Here is a 23,549-nt window from a genome sequence, read left to right on the forward strand (position 1 = left end):
TGATTCCACTCCTACTAGTCAAAATTAAATGAGGTAGTACATTGAGTAAATTTGCATCCAAAGACCTATTTAAGTTGGAAGAAGGAAAATATCCCTTTAAGGACCAAGGTGAACTTGAACAAAGGAATGGGATTTTCCATCACTTCTTTGTATGCAAAAAATGAACAATTAATACTGTAGACTGAATAATTGATGTCTTAGAATTATGATGCTGGTGAAAAACATTGAATATATTATAAACTATCAGGAGAAGGAACAAAACTGTCTTGGAAGAAATTCAGTCCAAATGTGTCTTATAAGCAAGGATAGTGATACTTCATTTCATGTCCTTTGGATATGAGAAAGGACCACTATCTGCAGAAAGATATCATGCTAGATAAACTTGAGATCCAATGGAAATGAGGAATACCTTGGATGGGAAGGATTCATTGAAACACTGCTGTAAAATGGGGTCAAGTGTAGCAAAAATTTTGAGGATGGCACAGGAATATCAATCAGTTTTTGTTATGTTGTACATAAGGTCCAAAAAGTGGGCAATAATTTGATGGGACCCAGCAATAGAACAATGTATCTAAAGGATGTCAAAGAACACATCCATTTAGTAGAAATTCAGTGTTATGTTGCAGAAGTTTCTGAACTTTGCCACATTACTTACTTATCCTACTTTGCTTATTTTTATTTTCTTATTTTTAGTCACATTTGATACTGGGACTATGGCTGATGCCACCTTGCAATCTTGTTTTATAAGTTTAAATAATTAGTAGAGAAAGAAATGCTAAAATTATGCTTATGCTACTTTATTTCTCATTTAAAAATATACATTTGCTTCAGTGCCTCATTCCATTTAAATTTAGTACTTGAATAATTGAAAATCCAGTTTTATTTCAATATTGCCACCCTCGGCCTCTTTCTAACAGATCAACATTAAAACTTTTACTCCACTTCTGTCAAGTTCTATCCTTATTGTGGAGGCAGGCATTGCTCAGCTAAGCATAGAGCTTTTGACATTTCAAGTAACTGGAGCAAATTAATGTGATTTTTAAAATGCTTCATCTATATCATCATTACTTTAAAACTTGAACTGCTTATGCAATGAGGAAGCTAAATCTTTTGCACATATCAGTACAAAAATACAGTGAAATTATTAGTAGGCATAGAATGAAAATAAAATTGACTGAAAGTTGCCTACCTTTGAATAACATAGAAAATAAAAAGTAATACTAAAAATTTAGGCCAAGCTAAAACTTTTTTTTCCCTTCAGCTCTCTTATATTATTTGAATAATTAACTCAAAAGATGTGAAAAAAGTGATGAATTTCTGAAAGTATAAAACTATGTGTGTATTTTCAAGGTTAAACCAGGATAGCTTTCTTGAAAATAAGCTCCAAGAGAGCAAGAGTATTTAAAAGGACATGATATTTCAGGGTGGAGGTAACTGTGTGAGACCATATAAAAATGTTTATTATTTTTATGGTTCATTGTAGAAAATGCAAGAGTAGGTACTGTGCAGTATTTATCAAATATATAAAAAATTACATCATCCCTTCATTTGCTTATTCATTATTTACAAACACATGTTAGTTGTTCACTTCCATTGAGTCTTCAACAAAACATTACTTGATTCTGCACTATCTTCATAATCATTGATAGTCTGTGTCCATTGTTACAGTCATTGCACATTTTGAGTGTCTAGGGGATTCACCTTTCAACGTTATATTGACAGAAATTTTGTTGTTATCCATACAACTTTTCCATTGACTAATTTTCAGAAAAAGTTCGCCATTTCTTCCTAGTGTGCCTTAGTCTGGAATTCTGCTGAAATTTGGCCAATATTGTTGACCAGTGGGAAGCATCCAGTATCATTAAAACACACAAGCCATGGAAGTATTATAAAATGAAAGACTGTGATCACACACATATGTAGGCCACTTTGTGACTCTGGTGCTGAGGGAGATTGCAAAAATTTTAATTATAAAACTATATATCTGTTGTCAATTTTCACACATTTTTGAGAGAGGTATATTTAGATCCATATGAATGTGATGATATACATTTTTCCCGGGAATCATTATCTAAACTTCATTAATATATAGTCAGGAGTGATATCAATAAAAAAGGCAAAATTTAACTGTTATATAGCAATTATAATGATATTTATTCAGGCACTGTTTAACAAGGTGAGATATTGAATGTAACTAACCATAATAACTTTCCCAATCACTTGATGGTATGAAAGATAGAACTATGTATAAGCTTTAAAAATTTTTTGTCATATGTGTATCCATATAATATGGGCAAGATAAACAATCTCGAGGAGAAAACAATGGGACCAAAGTTTCCAGTGGGACATGAAAGAGGAGGATTTTGGAGGGGGTGTGTAAGTGAATGGTAAGCCAACAAACTCAGGGACAGGGGAACATTGAGGGTTCTAAAAATGATGGTGAGGAGGGTGTAGAATGCCTCATGGTGCTTGATCAATTGTGATGTAGCAGAGAGGAATTACTGAGAGCCAAATGAAGGGTGAACATGATGATGGAGCAGGAGGAAAGTAAAAGGAAACAGAGGAAAGAACTAGGAGATTAAAGCTATATATAGAGGTATAAATATAGTCATCTATATATATATGTAAATATATTAATATATAAAGATAGGGGTATTGGGATATGTATATATATCTATAGGGTAAAGCACTAAAGTAGCAGATGGACTTTTGACCTCTACTTCAGTTTTCTGTCAACACAAGAACACTTCATTTTAATAATGTGGCACTGTGTGACACTCACCTTCCTGACATGATTGGTGAAGACAAAATGGATGCATAAGCAAATGTGGTGAGGAAGGCTGATGGTGCTTGGCTAATAAAAGATATAGCATCTGAGTCTTAAAAGCTTGAAGTTAAACAGGTGGCTTTCTAACATGGAAGCAACACAGTCCACATGGAAGAAACATACCAGCCTGTGTGATCATGAGCTCTTCACAGGATTGAGCATCAGAAGTTCAAAAACAATCATATCATTGTGAAGGAGAGGGGTCAGAGTGATGACCCAAAGCCCATCTGTTGATCATCAGAAATTCCCTTACAGAAGGGATACACAGAAGGGACGACACATCCAGTGTGCAGTGCAGCTCTGATGAAACACAACATCTCTCTAGTTCTTTAAGGCTTCCTCCTCCCACTATCATGGCCCCAGTTTGACCTCACAAATTCTGCTACTCTGGCATATGTACATTGGTACACATAAAAGCTTTTGATACATGGAATCCAGGATAGAAATACCCTTTAGAAAAAGTAATGGGAGTTATGTTTCCATGTGGGTACGGGAAGTCAGGGGGAGTGAAGGGGGGAAAGGGGAAACTGATAGTAATGATGGATGTATAACACCCCCTCAAGGGGGACAAATAGCAGAAGTGTGGGTGAAGGGATTGTGTAAGATATGATTGTATATATAATTAAGGGTCACTTGGGTTGGTGAGGGAGGGAATAAAGTGGAGCTACTATCAAGGACCTCAAGTAGAAAGAAAATGTTTTGAAAATGATGATAGCAGCTTCTGCACAAATTCACTTGATGTAATTGATTTATGGATTGTTATAATATCTGTAAGAGCCCCAAATGAAAAGGTCAATAAAAATTATTAATTAAAACAAAAACATTTAGAGCAAAGATATATTAGAAGAAAGCATCATGCTAAAACTGTAATTTTTAATGATTTATAAAAAAGAAAATTGAGCACTCCTAGCTAGTCCTAGTCAATACTGAGTCACAGTAACCCTATAGGACAGCATAGAACTGCCCTGTCAGGTTTTGAGACTGTAACTTCTTATTACAGGAGAAAGCCCTTTCTTTCTCCAGTGGAGTGGATGTTGGTTTAGATTTGTGGGGATCATAGCACAACTCATAACCCCTATGCCACCAGGGCTTCCTTTTAATCATCAAATATCAAATAAACCAATAGGTGCACAAATTTAGAAGACAAAACAGATCATGGGTGCCCCATGGAAATTCAATACTTATATTCATCAAAATACTTTTAAAAGTGAGTTGGAATAAAACTTAGAGACCGAGAAAAATATTTGCAAACTACATAATATATCTAATAATTTGTCTACTATACAGGTAAGTAAATATATATATATATATAATATGTTTCTAGTCCAAGCTTATGATCAAGCTTATTCCTAACAAAGCATGCTTAAACATATCTCTAAAATTAGTGGATGGCTGCAGACAAGTCTCTCAATTACCTCAGTTTCATTTAAGGTGGCTTCAAATAAATCAAAGCAGTGGATGAAGGGATCTGCTGGGCGAGTTAAATTCAAGGCTGAGAGGGTCAACAACAGATCATTACGGAAACAGTTTGGGGGACTAAAGGATGTAATCTTTAGGGATTTGTTTGTTTATTTGTTTGGGATAACTTGTTTCTCACTAAAGACTGGAAGTCTATTTCAATTTTAATTTTCCTCCTCCTTTTTATTATTATTATTTTTAAAAGCCACTCAGAGCACTATTTACGTTTGAGGGATAAGAAATCTGGAGGAATTTTTTGTTTGTTTTTGATTTTAAAGAAACATACTATATATATTTTCACAGCCCATCTCAAGAAATGAAATTAACAACAACATCCTGCTAAATCCTCCTTATATGTGGATCTCTCCACTCCCCACTCATTTCTTCCACCTGCCCCCTCAATAACCAATCCCTCATCTATTCTCATAGATTTTCTTGAAGAATGTTAGACATTGCTGGAGTTTATTTGGAAAAAAATAGTTTAAGGAAATTAAAATTTTTGTTGAGTAGAAAAAAGGTCAGGAAAATTTTGATAGGGCTTATTTTTCTATCAGGACATTGCACCTGCTTATTCTTTTATGGCAGCAAGACTGTCCAAAAGAATTACCTTGGGAAGTCTTGCCACATCCATCCTACAGCTCTGATATTGCCCCAACTCCCCAGACATCTTTTTGTTCCCCAAACTCAAAGAACATTTTAAAGGAATACTATTTACATCCCTCAGAGATATTAAAGTGGCCATTTTGATGTGGTATAAATCAGAGTACAGAATTATTTGGAGAAGTATTAGAGAGATATAAACAGAATATATGTAGAAACGAAAATTTTCATATTTTGTTTATAACAAATCATATTTGTCTATGATTTTTTAACAATAATTTTTGCTTACATGTGTGTGTGAGAATGCACACAGAAATTTATATATTTTTTAGCTTCTAGAACGTAACATAAAAAAAACAGCTCACCCCCAAATGGGCAAAGGATATGCCATTGTTTTAAAGTCACTTCAAATCTATAGACATTTTTTTAAGGGTGCTCAGTTAATTTAATAGAAATACCAAAACAGACATGTGGAAGGGGCATGTCTGTCTCAGAGACAGCGATATTATTTCTATTGGTAGATAAACTAGGGAAGAGAACTTGCCACTATAAATACACTAATATTACTTATATAGACCCCAGATGGGAAAACATGTCCTCTATATGTTCTTAATCAGGCACTTTGAGCTAATTTCTATCCAACCCTGGTGACTGCATGCTCTCGACAGCCAGCAAGCCTTTTTCCTTTCCAGGTGCACAATATTCTTCACAGGCCCCACCAGAGGGACCTGATTTGGAAACTCAATTTAAGGGAACAAATCTGCTGCAGATTAAAGGAACTGTAGCAATCCTTTAAAATAAAGGCTAAAACACCGTAGTGTGAGAAGTAGATGAGAAAGTCATTGGGTTTGGGTTCAAATATTGAGGCTTTCTACTCCCATAAAGTACTGCAGCCTCCGTAACTACAAGGGCAGAATTCTACCCTGTCCTATAGAATCTCTATGAATTGGAACCAAGTCAATGGCAATGAATTTGGTTGGTTAATAATTGGCAACATAAAGATACACAGTTGCTATTTTCATACTTGTACTTTCTCACAACACATCTTAGTCCAACAGGCACACTTTTGCCGTAGTGAATAAGCATTGTTGAATGTTTTGCCTTATCTCCAACCTTCATCGTTTGTGTCTTTAAGTTTTTAATCTACCCAAGTTAACAATTCATTTGTTTTTGTCTACAGAGCTGTCTGATACATGTATCCTTTCCTTTTCCTAACAACATTTTAAATTCTATACCATTGTCTATCTTAATGATGCTGTCAACAGAATTACTATATGCCCTATGGGGATTACTTATAACCTAGGGAGGGGACATGTGGCCCTTGGGCCACAAAATCATCAATTCCAGATAAAATCACACACCTCTTCAAAGATAATTCGTTCTAGCCATCAAATTCCAAAACCAGCCTCACTACCATTGAGTCATTTACAACAGGAGGAGAAAGCACCATCTTTCTCCCAAATTAGGAGTGCACAGTTAAATGTTTAACCAGTTTGGCCCATAAATAATGTTATAAATATCCAAAGGACCCTTGAATAAAAAGGTTCCCCATCTCTGATTTATATTATTCCTCAATTAAAGGATAACAATATCTCTAAAAAGGATCGTGGACACATATAAACCTTAGATGTAATGATGTATTTTGAGCTCACACTTAATCATAAACCTTACTCAAAAACAATTAGTTGTTTTGACATGTCCCTACTTGCCCTCATGAAGACACCACTGAAGATACAGCAAACTGTTGTGAACAATGAGATCCAGGGCACTAGAATGATTCTGGGGTCTTAAACACTTGTCTTCAAGCCAGAAGCCATCTAGGTGGGGTGTCAGGTAAATCTTCAAAGAAGAAACACAGCAGTGTTTCTGAGTCAAAGATAAATTATGAAATCTTAGATCGGAGGAGTGAATTATATTAGAGCTTAAACTCTGAACACCTAGTTTTCAGAAAGAAGGTTGTGAAAGACGATGAAATCTCAGAGGCCCTGCATGGCTTGAACCTTCTTTAAATCCCATCTGATCATTGACCAGGGATGTGAACTTCCTCGCTATTAAACAGAGTGCCTTGGAAAGTGGATTAATGCAGATTAGGGTAGGCTGAAATTCAATACTTTATCATTTGTTTCCCCATTTGATCCATTTTAAATTTGTTGGGTTTTGTCTGCTTTCCTTTTTAATTGATATTTTTGTATGATTAATTTTGTTATTGTTGTTAGACTTTATTTATTTTGGTATGATTTTATTTATGACATATAGGGTGGGTAAATCTATAGAGACAGTAATAGGATTAATACTTTAATAGCAAGAAAAATTATGATTTTATACTATTATGGCAAAGAAGTTTGTGGTGAAATGGAGAGCTAATACGAAATCTTAAAATTGATTGTGGTGATGATTGCATGATTCTGTGTAATGTAGTTAATATATTGAATTGTGTGGTAATTGAATTATATGTCAATAAACCAGTTACATTGAATATATATATATATTAATGATTTGAAATTTTGGTGTAAGTGTTGAGAAAATGAATAATACATTATGAAATATATACTGTTTTATCTCAGGGATTTTCCAGTATTTCGCTATTGATAAAATTGAGCAAAGGTTAAATTGTACACTTATTTATAATTAAAATAAAGGCTTATTTTAAAAAATATATGGGCATTTAGAGGCAATTCACCAAAGAACATATTCAAGCATTACCACTCACCCATTACCCACTGCTGTCAAATCAATTCACAGTCTTATAGAACTCTAAAGGAAAGATTATAACTTTCTGGTAAGGATTTGAGGCAGTGATATTTATGGGGCAGATCTTTTGTGGAGACACTGGTTGGTTTCAGCCACCTACTTTTCAGGTAACATCTGAGTCCTTAATCGGTGAGTCTCTGGGCTCCTTCAGGTTTACACCCTATGGACATAAATACTTCACAACCAGAAATGTAAATATTATATTCACTACAACATATTAATAGCAAAAATGTGAAATAACTCGTGTCACTTAAGAAATAAAGAGGTGAGAAACCAAAATGCCATATATATGTATATGTCACTTACATGACACATGCAAAACAAAATATCAAGCAAAATAGATGCGACATATGTGTACATATACATATACACACATATATATAATTAAAAAGCTCATACATATAGGAAAACTACACATCCTTAAAGAAACCTGAAGGCAAAATATATACAGCATGAATGGACCTCAAAGACAGCGTACTGAGTGAAATAAGTCAATTGGGAATTAAAAATATTATATCATCTATCTTATATGAAATAACAAGGATTGGTGAATATATATGAATATATATGAACAAATGGCTACTAGTGATTAAGGAGTGATTAAGGTTATGTAATCATTACGAGATGGGTGGTTAAGTGGAATTTCAGTAGTTTGGAATAACCTGCTGGTCCTTGGGAGAAAAATGAAACTTTCTACTCTCATAAAGAGTTACAGCCTTGGAAACTCACAGGACAATTCTACCCTGCCCTCTAGAGTCCACTGTTTGTCAGCATTGACTTCATGGCAGTGATTAATTGGAGTAGAAAAGTGAGGGAGAAAGGGAGTTATTCACTGAGAAAGAATGCTTTTTAAATTGAGTGAGGAGAAAATTGATATCAACAAAGGGTTATATGCTGTATATACTCAAGTATCAGCCGACCCAATATAAGCCGAGGCACCTAATGTTACCACAAAAAATTGGGGAAACTTATTGACTCAAGTATAAGCCCAGGTGGGAAATGCAGCAGCTTCTGGTAAATTTCAAAATAAAAATAGATACCAATACAATTACATTAATTGAGGCATCAATAGGTTAAATGTCTTTGAATAATTATTTCAAATTAAAACAGTAAACTAGCGCTGTAAGAGGAAAAAAGAGCCAACAAAAACAATATGGTATCAACAATAACTATACACCCTGCCTTACCACATGTACACAACGCAGTTTGTATAGTTTGAGGCCTAACGCAGGCTGATGATATTCCAGAATGTGATGGCATGACTGTTCACATAAAGCAGCCTGTGTTGGGCTCATTATATCCACGCTGCGTTGTGTAAGCACTGTGTTACTGCATATGTAGCATTACTGCATATTTAGGGGAAGTGCTAATGCAACACATGCAGTAATGCAGTGCATACACCATGCAGCGTGTAAAATATGAGCCCTAACACAGGCTGCTGTATGCAAACATAGTCAACACTGAGTCCAGATAGGGGTTAATAAGAAAATAAAAAATAAAATATAGCAGACTAAGTACTGTAAATAAATGTACGCCATATCCAAGATCAGAGATATACCAGTACTTGTATTCAGCAATGCTTGGGTGGAGCAAGGTTAATACTGTATAGGCGACATCATTGGTCACAACCCTGGAGAAGAGTGGGAGAAGAAGAACGGCCTCATCTGACAATCATCTGACAAGGATGCGGTGCGCCCCAGGTACCAGCACACAGAAGCGGGCCGGTGTGCAGGAGAAAAGAAGAGCGGTGATATCAGCTGTCATCGGACCACTCACAGAGGCTGCAGGCCCCCGCAGATGAGCCGGAGAGACCGGAGAACACCCACACTGCACCGGAGAACAGGTAAGTGGGACCCTTGCTAGAATACAGGCCGAGGGGGGCTTTTTCAGCATAAAATATGTGCTGAAAAACTCGGCTTATACATGAGGATATGAGGTAATAGAAGAATACAATTTAGATCATGGATCTGTACAGCAAGAAAAAAACTATGTGGGGAAGGTAGGAAGAATAAAGGCAAATAAAATGCTATAAGCTACAACAACAGCCACATACAAATTTAAAACAACAGTAAAAATAATGTACTTGTTGATATTATGTAGTTACAACTGAATAATTCATGGAATGACATTCCTTGGTTTGAAGAGTCTTAGCTTATGAGTGTATCCAGTGACCTGCCCTAGTCTTTTGAGAGCTTCTTTCTATTTCCTCCGTTGGTAGGCAGTACTGGGGGTCTTCCAAGTGTGTAGGATACCAAAGGAAACACAATGGTCTCCATTCACCGGATGCCAGAAAGGAAGAAAGTGACCCAAGAACTAGATGCTTCCCACCTCGGCTTAAATGTGCACTATCCTCTGAAATTGTTCTTGAACTAAAAACACTATTTTAAAAAATGGTTTCCTTGAGTATTGCACCCTTTTAAAGAATTATCAATAAGAGATCAATATAACAGTAACTCTGAGCACAGATAAGAACGTTAAGGGACAGAGAATCTAATATAATTGTGATAAAAATGTGATAGTAAAACTGAGGACAAAATGTGAAGACTGTTATCAATATGACAGACATGTGTACATTATTGAATGAGTGTGTGCTTTGTGCTGAATATTTTCACCAAAAGGAAAAAAAAAGACCAATAAAATAAAAAAGAAAATCAAATCAGGGTACCCAGTTAATCAACTCATCCATTTTCAGAAATAGAAAAGGGGCCCTATTAAGAAAACATTGTATGCTTCACAGAACTGAGCAAATGATCAATTCTCAGAAATTTTAGTCATGTCTTTATACTAAATATCTCAAAATATTCTCCAAATTATGCCCACTATTATCTTCTGATAAAAGTGGTAGCACATTTCTTAATTTGACTTCTATAATAGTTGTTTGAAATGGGTTAAATATTTCTATGACAAATACATTACTTAAAAATAATATATATAAGGAAGCATTCACTATAATTAATATATAATTTTAAACCATAAGGCATAAGTCTCAGAGCTCTAAAAGGGTAATAAGCTTTAAATATGTGCAGCCATATTGGTCATATTACTTGCATATTTTATTATAAATCACATTATCTAGATAAATGTATAATGACCAGAGAAAAGCATATTAACTTGGTTTATTCCTATGCTTTTCTTATGCAGCTCACACTCTACATCACTGCTTTTGCTTTATGATACCACTTGTACTAGTCCTTTTCTCCTTTTTAATAGAATTAATTCCATTTGTTGTAAGCAATTTTTGAAAATCCAATACCCCTACCGTATTTGCTAGATTTTATTTTCTCTTAACCAAATCTTTCCTTGTTTCACTTTAATGTTTATTTAATTAGCTATCATCTTTTTCAGAGTTAAATGCATGAAGGAGGCCTTTGTGTGTGTATGTGTGCAGAGTATAATTCACAATAAAGAATTTTAGAAACACTCTGAGCTGATAATCTATGCTAAGCTAAGGGAAAAACAACTTTCTTAATAGTGCATGATTTAATATCTAAATTAAGTAAATATTTAATACTATATCCTGATAATATATAGTTGGCTAAATATTTTTATTTAAGGTGAGTAGAAAAAAATGTATTTTCACAAAAGCATGTGTGAAATGCTTACAATATGCCAGATAACCTCTGGCATTTTTTCCTGTCCATATCTGTTCAATGTTTTGAAATTTAAATAAGTTACTTATTTTATTGGTGAGATATCTAAGGCACATACAGATTAAGTATATGCTTATTAATGAAAAAACAAGACATGTAAGCAGAAGTAGTCTTTGAACCTAGACACTCTGATTCCTGAGCTTGTGTTGTTAGTCATTATGTTTTGAGAAAATAAAATGCATTTTACAAATAATGGAAATGAATATAAGATTACACTTAAAATATAGCATACTATTTATCTTTATATTAGGCATATCTTTGAAATTTTTACCTTTTGGGCCTCTACTTGTTTAATATTCAGTTTTTGCCCTTGAAAGATAAGGGCTATAATTTATATTTGCTTTAGAATAATGAATAAGTGGATACTAGTACATCAGTGCCATGCTGCCTGATGGAGGGGAGAAGTCAGTTTTCTGAAGTCAGATCAGTTGTCAGAGATATACACTGGGGTAGGAAAAGTGATATTTGCTAAAGGCCATTATTATAGCATACAAATAGCAGGAATCAACACAAGTGGATTTTATTTTGGTTAGTATTTATTAAGTGCACATAACATAATTGGCATTATCTCAGCAGCCCTAGACTTGCAGTGATTCTACTGACCTCTTGATTATATATGACACATCGGAGGACAGAGAGCTTAAGATACTTGTCAGAGGCTTCCCAGCTAATGAGTGGCAAAACATTTTAATGAATAAGACAATTTGACTCCAGAACTGATATTTTTAGGTAAAATAAAATTCTTAAATAGAAAAAAGCTTAAGGAGAGCAGTCAACAATTAATTTCAGAAGTGCATATGATGATTTTGGTTGTTTTAAAATATAACGATTATACATAAAAGGCAAATATATATAATTGATATATAAGCCAATGAATCAATATTCTCAGCCCCAGAATACCAAGTATTTATCCACAAAGTTTTATTATTTTTGAGTTATGTAAATATAAGAATAAAACATACTAGCTTATATATATTAACAATAGAGTGGCTTTCATTTATACAATGGTCAATAACAGTTACAAAATAAAGAAAATGGCCTTTAGGATAAATGGCCCATTTGCTTCCTTTTTCTGGATACTACAGATTTTATTTTATCTTTGAAAAGAAGAGAAAATGTATTGTTCTAACAAGTAGAGAGAGAAGATCTAGTTGATGCCACACATTTTGCTCTTTTGACAAATGAACATTATAAACTAAGGACTTTGGTTTTCTCAGGATTTCTATTTAATATAGATTAAGTTCTGTCTTTCTCCTTGACTGCCTTATGCTCTGGGAACTCTAAGTGCTTATGTAATTGCAGTCTACATACTGTGAATTCTAAATCTCTCCCATCCTATCCTTGTTAATATCATGGCTATAATTCCTTATCTCTGTGTGTCTATAAAATATTGCTGATTCCATCATTTCACTCTTAAGAACTTAGAGTAATTTTCAGTTAGTTATAATCAGTTCTGATTTCTCAAGTATAAATATAAAGCTACCTAAATAGCCTAAATCAATCTGCATTCACTGTGCCCAAAATATTGCTATCAAGTATTGTAAAATTTTATTGCTCCAAGTGACTTTAAAAACTGTTATGTTCCTATTAAACTGATTTGAAAATCAAATGTAGATATACCCATATAATTTATGTACAGACACATGTCCATACTAGAAAATTCCACTGTGTTATATTTTAACTAATTGTTTTTAACCATTTAGGAAATTAGCTACATGAAGCACATATAAATAATTAGTATATTAACACACCTTATCAATATCTAAGTAACAACTCTTTATTATAAAAACATTACTAAAATGGAATCTAAGCTTTTTCTAGCACTTGAATTTTTTTTCACGAAATACTCTTAATAAGAATATCAATGAATGTGTAAAATAGAGTTTTACATGTCCGAGGCTTCGAGAAGGTTTTGGAAAAATGTTATTACCTGTTGTTTCAATTCTCCATGACTTTTTCAGCATCCACATCTTGCATTCTTTTAAGAAGTTATATTTTAATTATTTCACAAATTTTCTTGAAATCATACACGATGACAGTTTGGATGTTATATGGCATCATCATAAAGTACAGCTGTATAAATAAGGAAGACTAAATATGATATTTTACTTAAAATCATACTAGGTTCTTGGTCCCTGGGAACTTTTATACTGATCAGAAATTTTAGACAATGTCTTACATAGTGCTTGTGGTTCTTTAGCAGCTATTACCCAATGGATCAAATTCAGAAGAACAGTTATTGACTAACACTGGTTAGTCAATGGTGTTTAGCATTATTACAATAGATTTAACATATATTTCCCTCATCTAAAATTTGGATCTTTGTTATTACTAAGGTCTTAAGTTCAATTTAATGTCTCAAAATCTAAGGAAAGGAATAACCAATTATTTGAAGGTATCTTCAGAGTATAACCATTTTCAGTTGTGTACTTTCCTTTTACACAGAGACAAAACCAAGTTAGCCTACAGCGAGAAGTTGCTTAACAGGCTTCAGAGATGCTGCCCAGAAGTTGACCGTGAGAGCAACCCTGACAAGAGATATGTAGGCTCTTCCTTCACCTAGTTTCCCCCATGTGCTTTTTCTTGTTTGATAATTAGTCTTCAATCAAGGCTGCGAGGTAATCAATGAAGACAAAGAGTCCATAGTTAGTTAGTCAAGAAAGATACTGTAAAACAGAGTACAATGACAAATTGATGTTTTAAATAGCCTTTCAGCAAGTGTTTACTGAAAATATTCACCATCAGTGCTAGAACTGTATTTTAAAAGCAGTAAAGTGTCAACAAAAAGAGAAAGACTGTCAAGGAGATAGATTGATTGATTACTACAGTGGTTGTATTACTACAGTGGTTGTAACAATGGGCTTTTGCATAGCAATATTTGTGAAAATGGCTTGGAATTTGTCAACATTTCATCCTACTGAATGTAGGGTCAAATGAGTCGGAACCTACTAAGTGGCACTTCATGGCAAGAACACTACATATTGATAATCATGTTTATATAGTGAAAATTGACATCTGATCTGTTTATATTACAAATCATGGAACCAGAATAAACCTTCATTGGCAAATACCTTTTAATAATTACAGGCATGAATATACGTGTTTGAGTTATATTCATAATATTTTATGAGATTCACATTATAGTGAAACGAAACTGTTAACCATCCATAGTTTAATATAACTTATCCTTAAAAGTGATAATAAAAATAAGAATTATCTGGAAACTCAATTGACTTCTTAGTTTTTTTCTCTTTGTTAATGCTAGACATATAAGAGGTTATGAGGGTCTCAACGTTAAGAACATAGTCTTTTATCTCCTAATATCTTTGAACACTTTTTAGGATAGACAGTCAAAATTAGTGATTAACCAAATCCAGATATTAAAGCAAAACAGAAAAGGTCACATATTCAAGTCATGTATGTAAGAGGGACATCCGTCCAAATTTGTTGTGTGCCATCAAATAATTCTGCATCACTGTGATCACAGAAGAGGCCATATAGCTGCCCTATATAATCCCCTTGGCTGCAGGCATTAGGGAAGCAGTCCACCAGGTGTTTCCACTTTGGAATGCCTAGTCAGTTGTAAACTTAGACCTTTTAGTTACCATCTGAGCACTTAAAATGTTACCACAAATCAACATGTTCATCAATCTAATATGTATTACAGAAATCTTCTGAAAATGAATTCTTCCTCAGAGAAGTTTGCTGTTCTAAGGTTTAATTACCATGTGCTCAATAATGTAGAACATAGAGTTGTCAGACATGGGTTTTGACAGTCTTTGTGAATTCCACATTTTTCCTTGGTTAAAAAAATCAGTATTTGAGATTATAGCTCTATAGTGTATGCCCATTGCCCTAAGTCTAAGTAAAAAACAAAACAAGACCAAAAGGCTAAAAATATATATAAAATTTTAAAAATACTGAGGCTTACTTAAGGGAAAAATCTATATTGCATCAATTGAAATTTCTTGTTGTGCTTAATGATATATAAAACCAAACCAACAAATCAAACACTGAGATGAAACTACATCATTTTCTTTCACTGATTTTTTTCCCCTATTAGTCTGAGCTATTTAATTTTTGGTTTAACTTTATATCATGAAATTCTGTCTTAAAATTCACATTTTTTGTAGGTGTTCCTACCAAATGGTTATTATTGAATGCAGTAGTTATGTAATCTAGTGTCAATTTGGTGATTAAGAGTGTAAGGCTGGAGTTTAGGCTGTCAATCAGGATATGGCCAATGAGATCTCTGTGTGGGCATGGACTTCCTCTTAGGATTCTGGGAAATCCTGATTTTCCTCCTTAGAGACGGGACACACTTTCTCTCTCAGACACTCCCTGGGAAACACTGAAGCTGACATGACACATGCAATTACACTAGTACCCTGAGAAGAGAAGCTACCCTGATGCAACTAGACCTCTGAAGCTGGAGAAGCAATGTAGAGACTCCTGCCAGTGCTGAGATGCTTGCAACACCACTGGATCCAAAGACTTTCTACCCACTGGCCTGTAATCATCCTACATTCGGCATAATTTCATGTGTTTCATTAGTCTGAAGAGGGCTTTATAGATTGGTATCAGACACAAAGCTAATATCGGACTTTTGGACTTGATGTGGACTGGGCTGGGATGTTTTCTCAATGCACAATTGCTCTTGTATATAAATATTTTTCTCATACTCATATGTTTGTCATTGGATTTGTTTCTCTAGTCTACCCAGACGAACACATTGAACTACAAATTAGTTCTCTGTATTGAAAGATTAATCATGCTTTAAAATACACAGAATAAAGTATATGTTTCAGTAGAACCTTTTTTGTAAAGTAACCTCAAAGCATTTAATTTTCTAAATTTTTACTTAAAAATTAATCTCTTTTATAATTAGAAATCTGTTAGTTTACTTGACAAATATAAGAACGTTTGAATATGCAATTGAAGAAGATTGATATTTTTCTCTTTTATACAATTTTTACCTTAAATACAGAAACAAAAGGAAATATAATGTAAATATCAAATGATCCCAAAGTGAAAGAAGTCCTTGTAGGATCAAGGAGAAAAAGATACGCAGTTTGGTTTGTGGTTTATTAATCATTAAAGATTGATTAAACTTCTTAATTTTATTTTGAGGTTTAGTAACAATTATGTGTAATAAAGCCAATGACTTGTCATTTGAAGGTGAGGTTTTGTGTGCAATAAAAGCTCTACTGGGTATTGAAAGATAATCTGACTTAGTGATGAGGAAAAGCTCAAACAAAGGAAATATCAAGGATACCAAAAAGAATACTTAGATTTCAAAAGAATATTTGAATGATCTGGAAGAACAAATGCTTTTCCTGAGAAATTATTTAATCTTGTTAAAAGATGAGACCAAAGAAGGTAAAAACTATCAGGATAAAATGTAAACAGGTAATGAGTGCTTGGATTCTCAAATCCAAAGAAATCTCCACTGTCCTCGAGTCAATGCATACGCTGAGTGACCCTATAGGACAGGTAGACCCTTTCCTTGTCAATGTCTCAGACTGTAACTCATCACAGGATAGAAAGCCCTGTCTTTCTCTACTAGTTTTGCTGGTGGTTTTGAACTGCAGACCTTGGGGAAAGCAGCCCCACAACACAATGATAATTTCAGTAAAACATGTGAGAAATTGTTCTAGATTACTATATAAGATCAACTTCCATCGAAGCGACAGATAAGACATTCTCCCCCAACCTGACACAAAAGACATTAACAAGAGAAATTAATTGATTTGTTCTGGAATCTTTTACCACCTCAAAATTTCCCCTTACTCTTTGTTAATCCATTTTCCATCCCCGTTTACCTCACTGCACCATGCGCGGCCACCCATCTGCTTACTGTCACTCTGCATTTGTTTTAATTTTCTATTTTCCATGAATAGGTGAATACACTTGTACTCAATTTTAATTGGTTTCTTTCACACAGAAAACAAAAAACTCACTACCATTTAGTCAATTCGAACTCAAAGCGACCCTCTGGGGCACGGCTGAACAGCTCACGTGCATTTCTGAGATGACCTCTTTCCCTGAGAGAAAGCCCCATCTCTCTCCTGTGGAGGCAGATGGTTTCAAATTGCTAAGTTCGCAATTAACAGGTCAAACTCACTACAACATCAGAGCTCCTTTCTTTCAAATAGAATGCCTGATTTAAGATGATGTTATGTAGTTTCACAGATCAACAGGTCATGCTTTATATTATTCATTATATGGTAATTTTTGTTTATTAACATATGGATCAATTTTGAGTTGTTTTCAAGTCTGGCCAATACACAATACATTTTTAAACATTTGTACAAATCTTATTTTGATAACAAGTTTAATTAATCTTGGGTTAATAGAAGTTGGAATTCCTGGGTCAAATGGAATCTATGTTTACCCTTTTTAGGATGCTACAAAACTCTGCTCAACATTTTGGGACAATTTCCCATTCCGACCTGCCCCGCTTCAGGCTTGAGTTTTCCTTCCAGGGTCCCTAACTGTCGATAAGAACATCACAAGTTTAGAACCCCTTTTGTGCCACTGTTGAACATTTTAAAAACTGAAAAAAAAAAACCCACCAAAACTTTCTTTTTACCTAACTACCCATAAATGACGAGTTTTTCTGCTCTGGTTTGATATGGGACTAACAATTGTTCTTGACCTTAATGTGGACCTGTGGTTGGTTGCCTCCACTTATCTGTTCCAGTGAGTATTTCCCGAGCTCAGTGTTGTCCACCCTAAACACTCAAATGTCAATTGTACCTAGAAGATGTTAAATGCGAAACCATCTGGTCATCAGGCTCAATTGCGTCACATGTAAGTGGCAGAGTGGTCCATTTAATTCAATGATGTAATGTTGAATGCTGTGGCTCTCTTCCATATACTCTATACAACTTAATGAAAAGGGTAACAAAGAAATGACCTGTGGTCTGGTGAAATTACTTGGGATAGCTCTTCTATCAATGTCTTTGTAACGCTCACCAAATGATTGGGTAGGTTTTCCATCATGTCGGTTCCAACCCACGGTGAACCTGTGCACAACAGAAGGAAACACTGCCTTGTGGCATGCCACCCTCGCTATTGTTCCTAGGCCAGAGCTCATTGTTGCAGCCACTATCTCACTCCTCCCCCCAGGGGCCTTCTCAGTTTCGCTGCCTCAAGCACGATGACCAGTCTCTTCTCACAGCATGTCCAAAGCATGTAAAACAAGTCACTCCATCCTGGCCTGTTAGGGAATACTTCCACCTTACTTCTAAAACAGATCAGTTTATCCTTTGAGCAATTCCTTGTATTTGATTATTATTCTCCAGCACCACAATTTGAATGCATCAGTTCTTCTTCAGTATTGAACTTTTACGTGCATATAAGGAAACTGAAAGTATCCTGGCTGGGGACAGAGGCACCTTCTTCTCAAAGTGACATCCTCAGAGAGCTCTTGTGAAGCAGCTTTGCCGAATGAAACTCTTCATTTGATTGGTTGACTGTTGCTTCCATGAGCCTTGCTTATGGATCCAACAAGAAAAAAAAAAAACTTCAATCCTTAGTCTTTTCTTTATCATGACATTACCTATTGGTCCAGTTGTGGGAATGTTTGTAACCCATAATGTTATAAATCAATGCCTTGGTACAAAAAGCAAAAAGAAGAGTGAAAATGTTGTGAAGCCATGTGTGTGGTGAGCTGACAGTCTGTATTTGCTAAAGTAAATGGAATATTTAGTGTCTAAACTTCCTAGAAGTCAAAGGAATTTAAAAAAGAATGTCCTTTGTGTGTTTCATAGCACCTATGATGTAAACTAAAACCTCACCTGAGATACAAGATGTTTCATTGACATAATCATTCACCCCACAAATGAATATTCACTGTCAGGAATTGTGCTAGGTTTCAAGATCTAGAGTTGAACACATAGCGTATCCATGCTTTCATAAGTCTTACATGCTACAGGAATAAGAAAACAATTTAATAAATATAAATAAAATATTTTCATTCATTAAATGTGATATACAGGAAAACATAATTGACCAGAATAATTCTTTTACATAATGAAGTAAAAAGGTGAACTCTTTAGGAAATTAATAGGTGATACATCCTTCAAGCATTCTTTTTTACAAAATAATATTATTTCAAACTATTTATTTATAAGAACTGAATGGCCTTGCTTGATATGCCAGTAGCATACATTACTAATATAGAAATATTATTAAAAAACAATTATAGACATGACTTTTTAATTTAAATTAAGAATTCTAACTACAATTCAAGTCTATATATGGGAACTTGAGATTTTTGTTACGTTCTGAAGATTTACTTAAATATTACTCTTTAAAAGAAGAGATTACTTAAATAAATGCTATTTTTCTAGCAAAAAATTTACAATCTCTTGACATGTAACATTTTACAAAGATGGAAAGTTAACATCAACCAAAAAACCCTCAAAGTATTGAAAAGTCTTCCACTTGGCAAAACATATTTCTATATAAGTTTCAAATAGAGTAGTTTTGTTTTGTTTTCGTTTTGTGTAGACAATGAAGCCAAAGCTTGTTTTCGTTTTCTGTTTGTAAAATATAGATTCAGTCACTTCAGTAGAGGCTTTCTGGTAAATAAAAATGCTTTAAATGTTCTGGCATTCATGAGACATAGCTAACACAGGTGCAAATGAGACTCTGTGTGTCGGATTCTTTGGATTTCTCAAAGACAATGAAATTCAGGCAGCACAAGCTTTTTTTTACATTTAAAAAATGTTTATGATCATGATGATCATATTTATCTTTCTTCTCCAGTGTGCAGTTGGCGTTGTGAGTGTATGGTACAACTTTATCAAAATTTCCAAAATAGGTACATAGTTAATAATGAGTAATACATTGTACATTAGCATAGTGCAATGAGGAATAATGGCAGATGCATGTGGTGAGGGAAAAGGCCTCTTTGACTTCTTCCCTAGATATATTCCAATTTAGATCCCATATCAGCTCGATTAGCCTGTCATTCCCACCTACACACTGTCATAGTACCTGTGCATGTACATCAAAGTACTGGCATTAATGTAAGGAAAAGTTATTTCATATTCCCATTAGTTTTCTGAAATGCCTAATTTCGTATATGTGGCACTGTAGACACATTGACTCTGCCAGGAAACCTCGCTAGAAGATGCCCCCTGATGCTAGGTATTTAGGAGCAAGACGATGAGAATTACAGGATGTGAGACAAAAGCAAAGCACAGATTTAGCCACACTCCCTGGTCATACAGTGGAAATTACTCACCCTGGGCATTGAGTTTAATTGCTGCAAACAGCTCCAGAAGGCTGCACCTTTTTACCCATTGTAGGTCAATGAGCATATTTGCACGGTAGAAATTATTAGCAACTAGGCCTGTCCCTAGGAGAGTATCCAAGATGCTATTCACAGACCATTAACAGCAGAGTTCACCCATGACCAGCAATGGCTGTGAAGAAAGACTCTCTCCTTGGGAAGAGCCATTAGTGGACAAATGCCAATCTCTTCAGACATAATTCTTATTACTAGTGCAACTTTAAAATATTTTTATAGAATCTCATAATAAATCTGAACTATACATGAAATGCCTGTTACTGATTTTTAATATGAAGTTATTGGATGATTCTAGTGGTACAAAAACATGTTTGGATCTCTTGGTCTGTGTTTTCATTTTTACTTTACTTTTCCGGTGTATTTTTTATTGTATTCAAAGTGAAATTAGTAGAAACTTTTAAAAATATGAACAAATCTGACAATGAAAAGTTTTTTAATATGTGAATTTCTATTAAAACTATGTTTTTGAACACCAACAATAACAAGTTTACTACACAGGTCAAAAAGAAGAAAATTGAGTCTCCTGATAAACATGCTGAAACTCCAAAAGGTGACTGGACTCTACCTCAAACACACCTGTAACCTAAGGACTTAAGACTAAAAATACCATGAGTATTGAACAGCCAGCAGGTGGTCAGTCATCGACTTATTTTTAACAATGCCCCATATACTGGAGTAAGATACATATTATTCAGAAAACCAGTAGATGACATTCTCAATGAATATTGTTGCAAGTAATTCTCCGACAACTAGCTCCCATTTTTTTGTATAAATAGCATGCATCCTCAAAGTATTTATTCTGTACAATGTGAATAATTCAGCTATTTCAATATGTAGTTAGCCTGTTTTTGCCTAATATACCTCTTTCAACCATGTTTTTAAATTAATTTCAGGGGCTAATCAATGGCAACATTAACAGAACACCTTTATGCTCCAGGGCATAATGATCCATAAGAATAATGATCAATAAGACTCAGCCATCTAAGTGAGATGCAACTAAGTACGCATGGAAAAACTAGTCCAACAGCAGTGATGAAAGGATTGCAAACCGTATAATCTGAAGCCGGAGGACAGAATAGTATCAGAGCCCACGTTGTGAGATTCTCGTTTGCAGAAGGCTATGCATGACAGTGGGAGACCAAGATATGAGATGTAATCATCTACCAATGCTTCTTGTAATCTATATAGTATACATCTGTGTGGGATACAACATTTTCTCCTACTTTATCACATGAATATTTAGGGTGAAAAAATTTCAGAAGAAATAATGGCACTTTAATCCAAAACTATTGACTATAACCAAATAAATTAATAGGAAGACAGTCAAGTACAAGGAAATTTTGCAGGAACAGTGTTCAGAAATCGAATCTGACAATCTTGAAGCTCCAGTTATCCTCCAGAGATCTGATGGACATTTCCCTGCCTCGTCGTTTCTAGGTGCCTTTGTTTCCTACTCATAGTGATTCTGGGAAGAACAGAACAAAACACCATCCAATCCAGCACTGTCCTAACAATTATTGCTATGTTTGAGCCCATTGCTGCAGCCACTGTGTCAATCCATCTTGTCAAAAGTCTTCTTTTTCACTGCCCGTCCGCTTTACCAAGCATCATGTCCTTTTCCATGCACCTGTCTCTCTTAATGTCATGTCTACAGTCCATGAGATGAAGACTTGCCATCCTGGCTGCTAGGGAACATTCTAGCTCTGCTTCTTTCATGATGGGCCTGTTGATTTATTTGTTTTGAAAGTCCTGATTTTGTTGAGGAACACAATCAAAGCAAACCAAAAAGAAAAGAGAGGGAAAAATTGTTTTGTATAAAAAATATAACCATAATCATAGTTGGAATCTATTGCTCCTAATAGCTGAAGATTTGGGTGTGTTTGGGTACAGACCAGCTGTGTGAGAAAATTTGTCACCATAAAAAGATAAAATGAAGTGAGCAAGCAAGATGACAGACTAAGAGGTGAGACAATTAGTGTGATGAAAAACTATGATAATGTCTCTAGAAATCTAAATTTGTATTATATCCTATATTGTAATTACACTAAGCTATGCAAAAATATTCAATACTTTTCATACCTGCAAGAATGGATAAAGACATATAGTTTTCACATGACAACAATATAATGAATGGAAGGGACCAAGAGAAGGTAGTAATCACTGGCAAGTGACTACTGGGACCTGACTGCTAGCAATTAGAACATTACAGGAGCAAGTTGTAGGCTGAATCAACTGAACAGTATTTCAGAGCCTCACTTCAATCGTTTCACCCAGTGATTCCCAAGACTCACAGTGATGATATACTAAACTATATAACTGTTTTTAAGTGATTAAAGATTCCACTTATTTCTCTGATTATTTTGATCTCTTGATTCAAGAGTCACATTGATAAATACCATTATTCTTAAAAGAAGTGGTTTCAATGAAGTCATACTGTATAAAATTTCAACTATCCAGGGGTTTTAAAACTTTAAATGTATTAATTTAGCTGGGTTTTTATTATTATATTTTAGGGTTTATTGAATTTTTAAAAAAAATATTTTATTGGGGGCTCATACAATTCTTATCACAATACATACATCCATTGTGTCAAGTACATATGTACATTTGTTGCCCTCATCATTCTCAAAACATTTGCCTTCTACTTTAGCCCTTAATATCAGTTGTATAACATATAAAGTAAAAGATTGTAAAATTCTATTTGAAAGTTGAAGGAAAATGTGTTCTTAGAAACTCAAAATTCCTGGCATATTTGTATGCCTGGTCTTTGTTTGCAAAAATGTATATTTAATGCAATCACAGCTTATTATAATTGAGTTAGTCATCTAAAACTCATATTTGGATGTACTGTTTTCAATTAAGATCATCTGGGGATTTATGTGACCTGAGGGTAAATAATTATTAAAGACAACTATGAACTGGATAATCATATGCATTTTCT

The sequence above is a fragment of the Echinops telfairi genome, unplaced genomic scaffold, assembly GCF_000313985.2.
Source record: "Echinops telfairi isolate 266 unplaced genomic scaffold, ASM31398v2 ScPeMD7_6;HRSCAF=24_1, whole genome shotgun sequence".
In the NCBI taxonomy this organism is placed as follows: domain Eukaryota; kingdom Metazoa; phylum Chordata; class Mammalia; order Afrosoricida; family Tenrecidae; genus Echinops; species Echinops telfairi.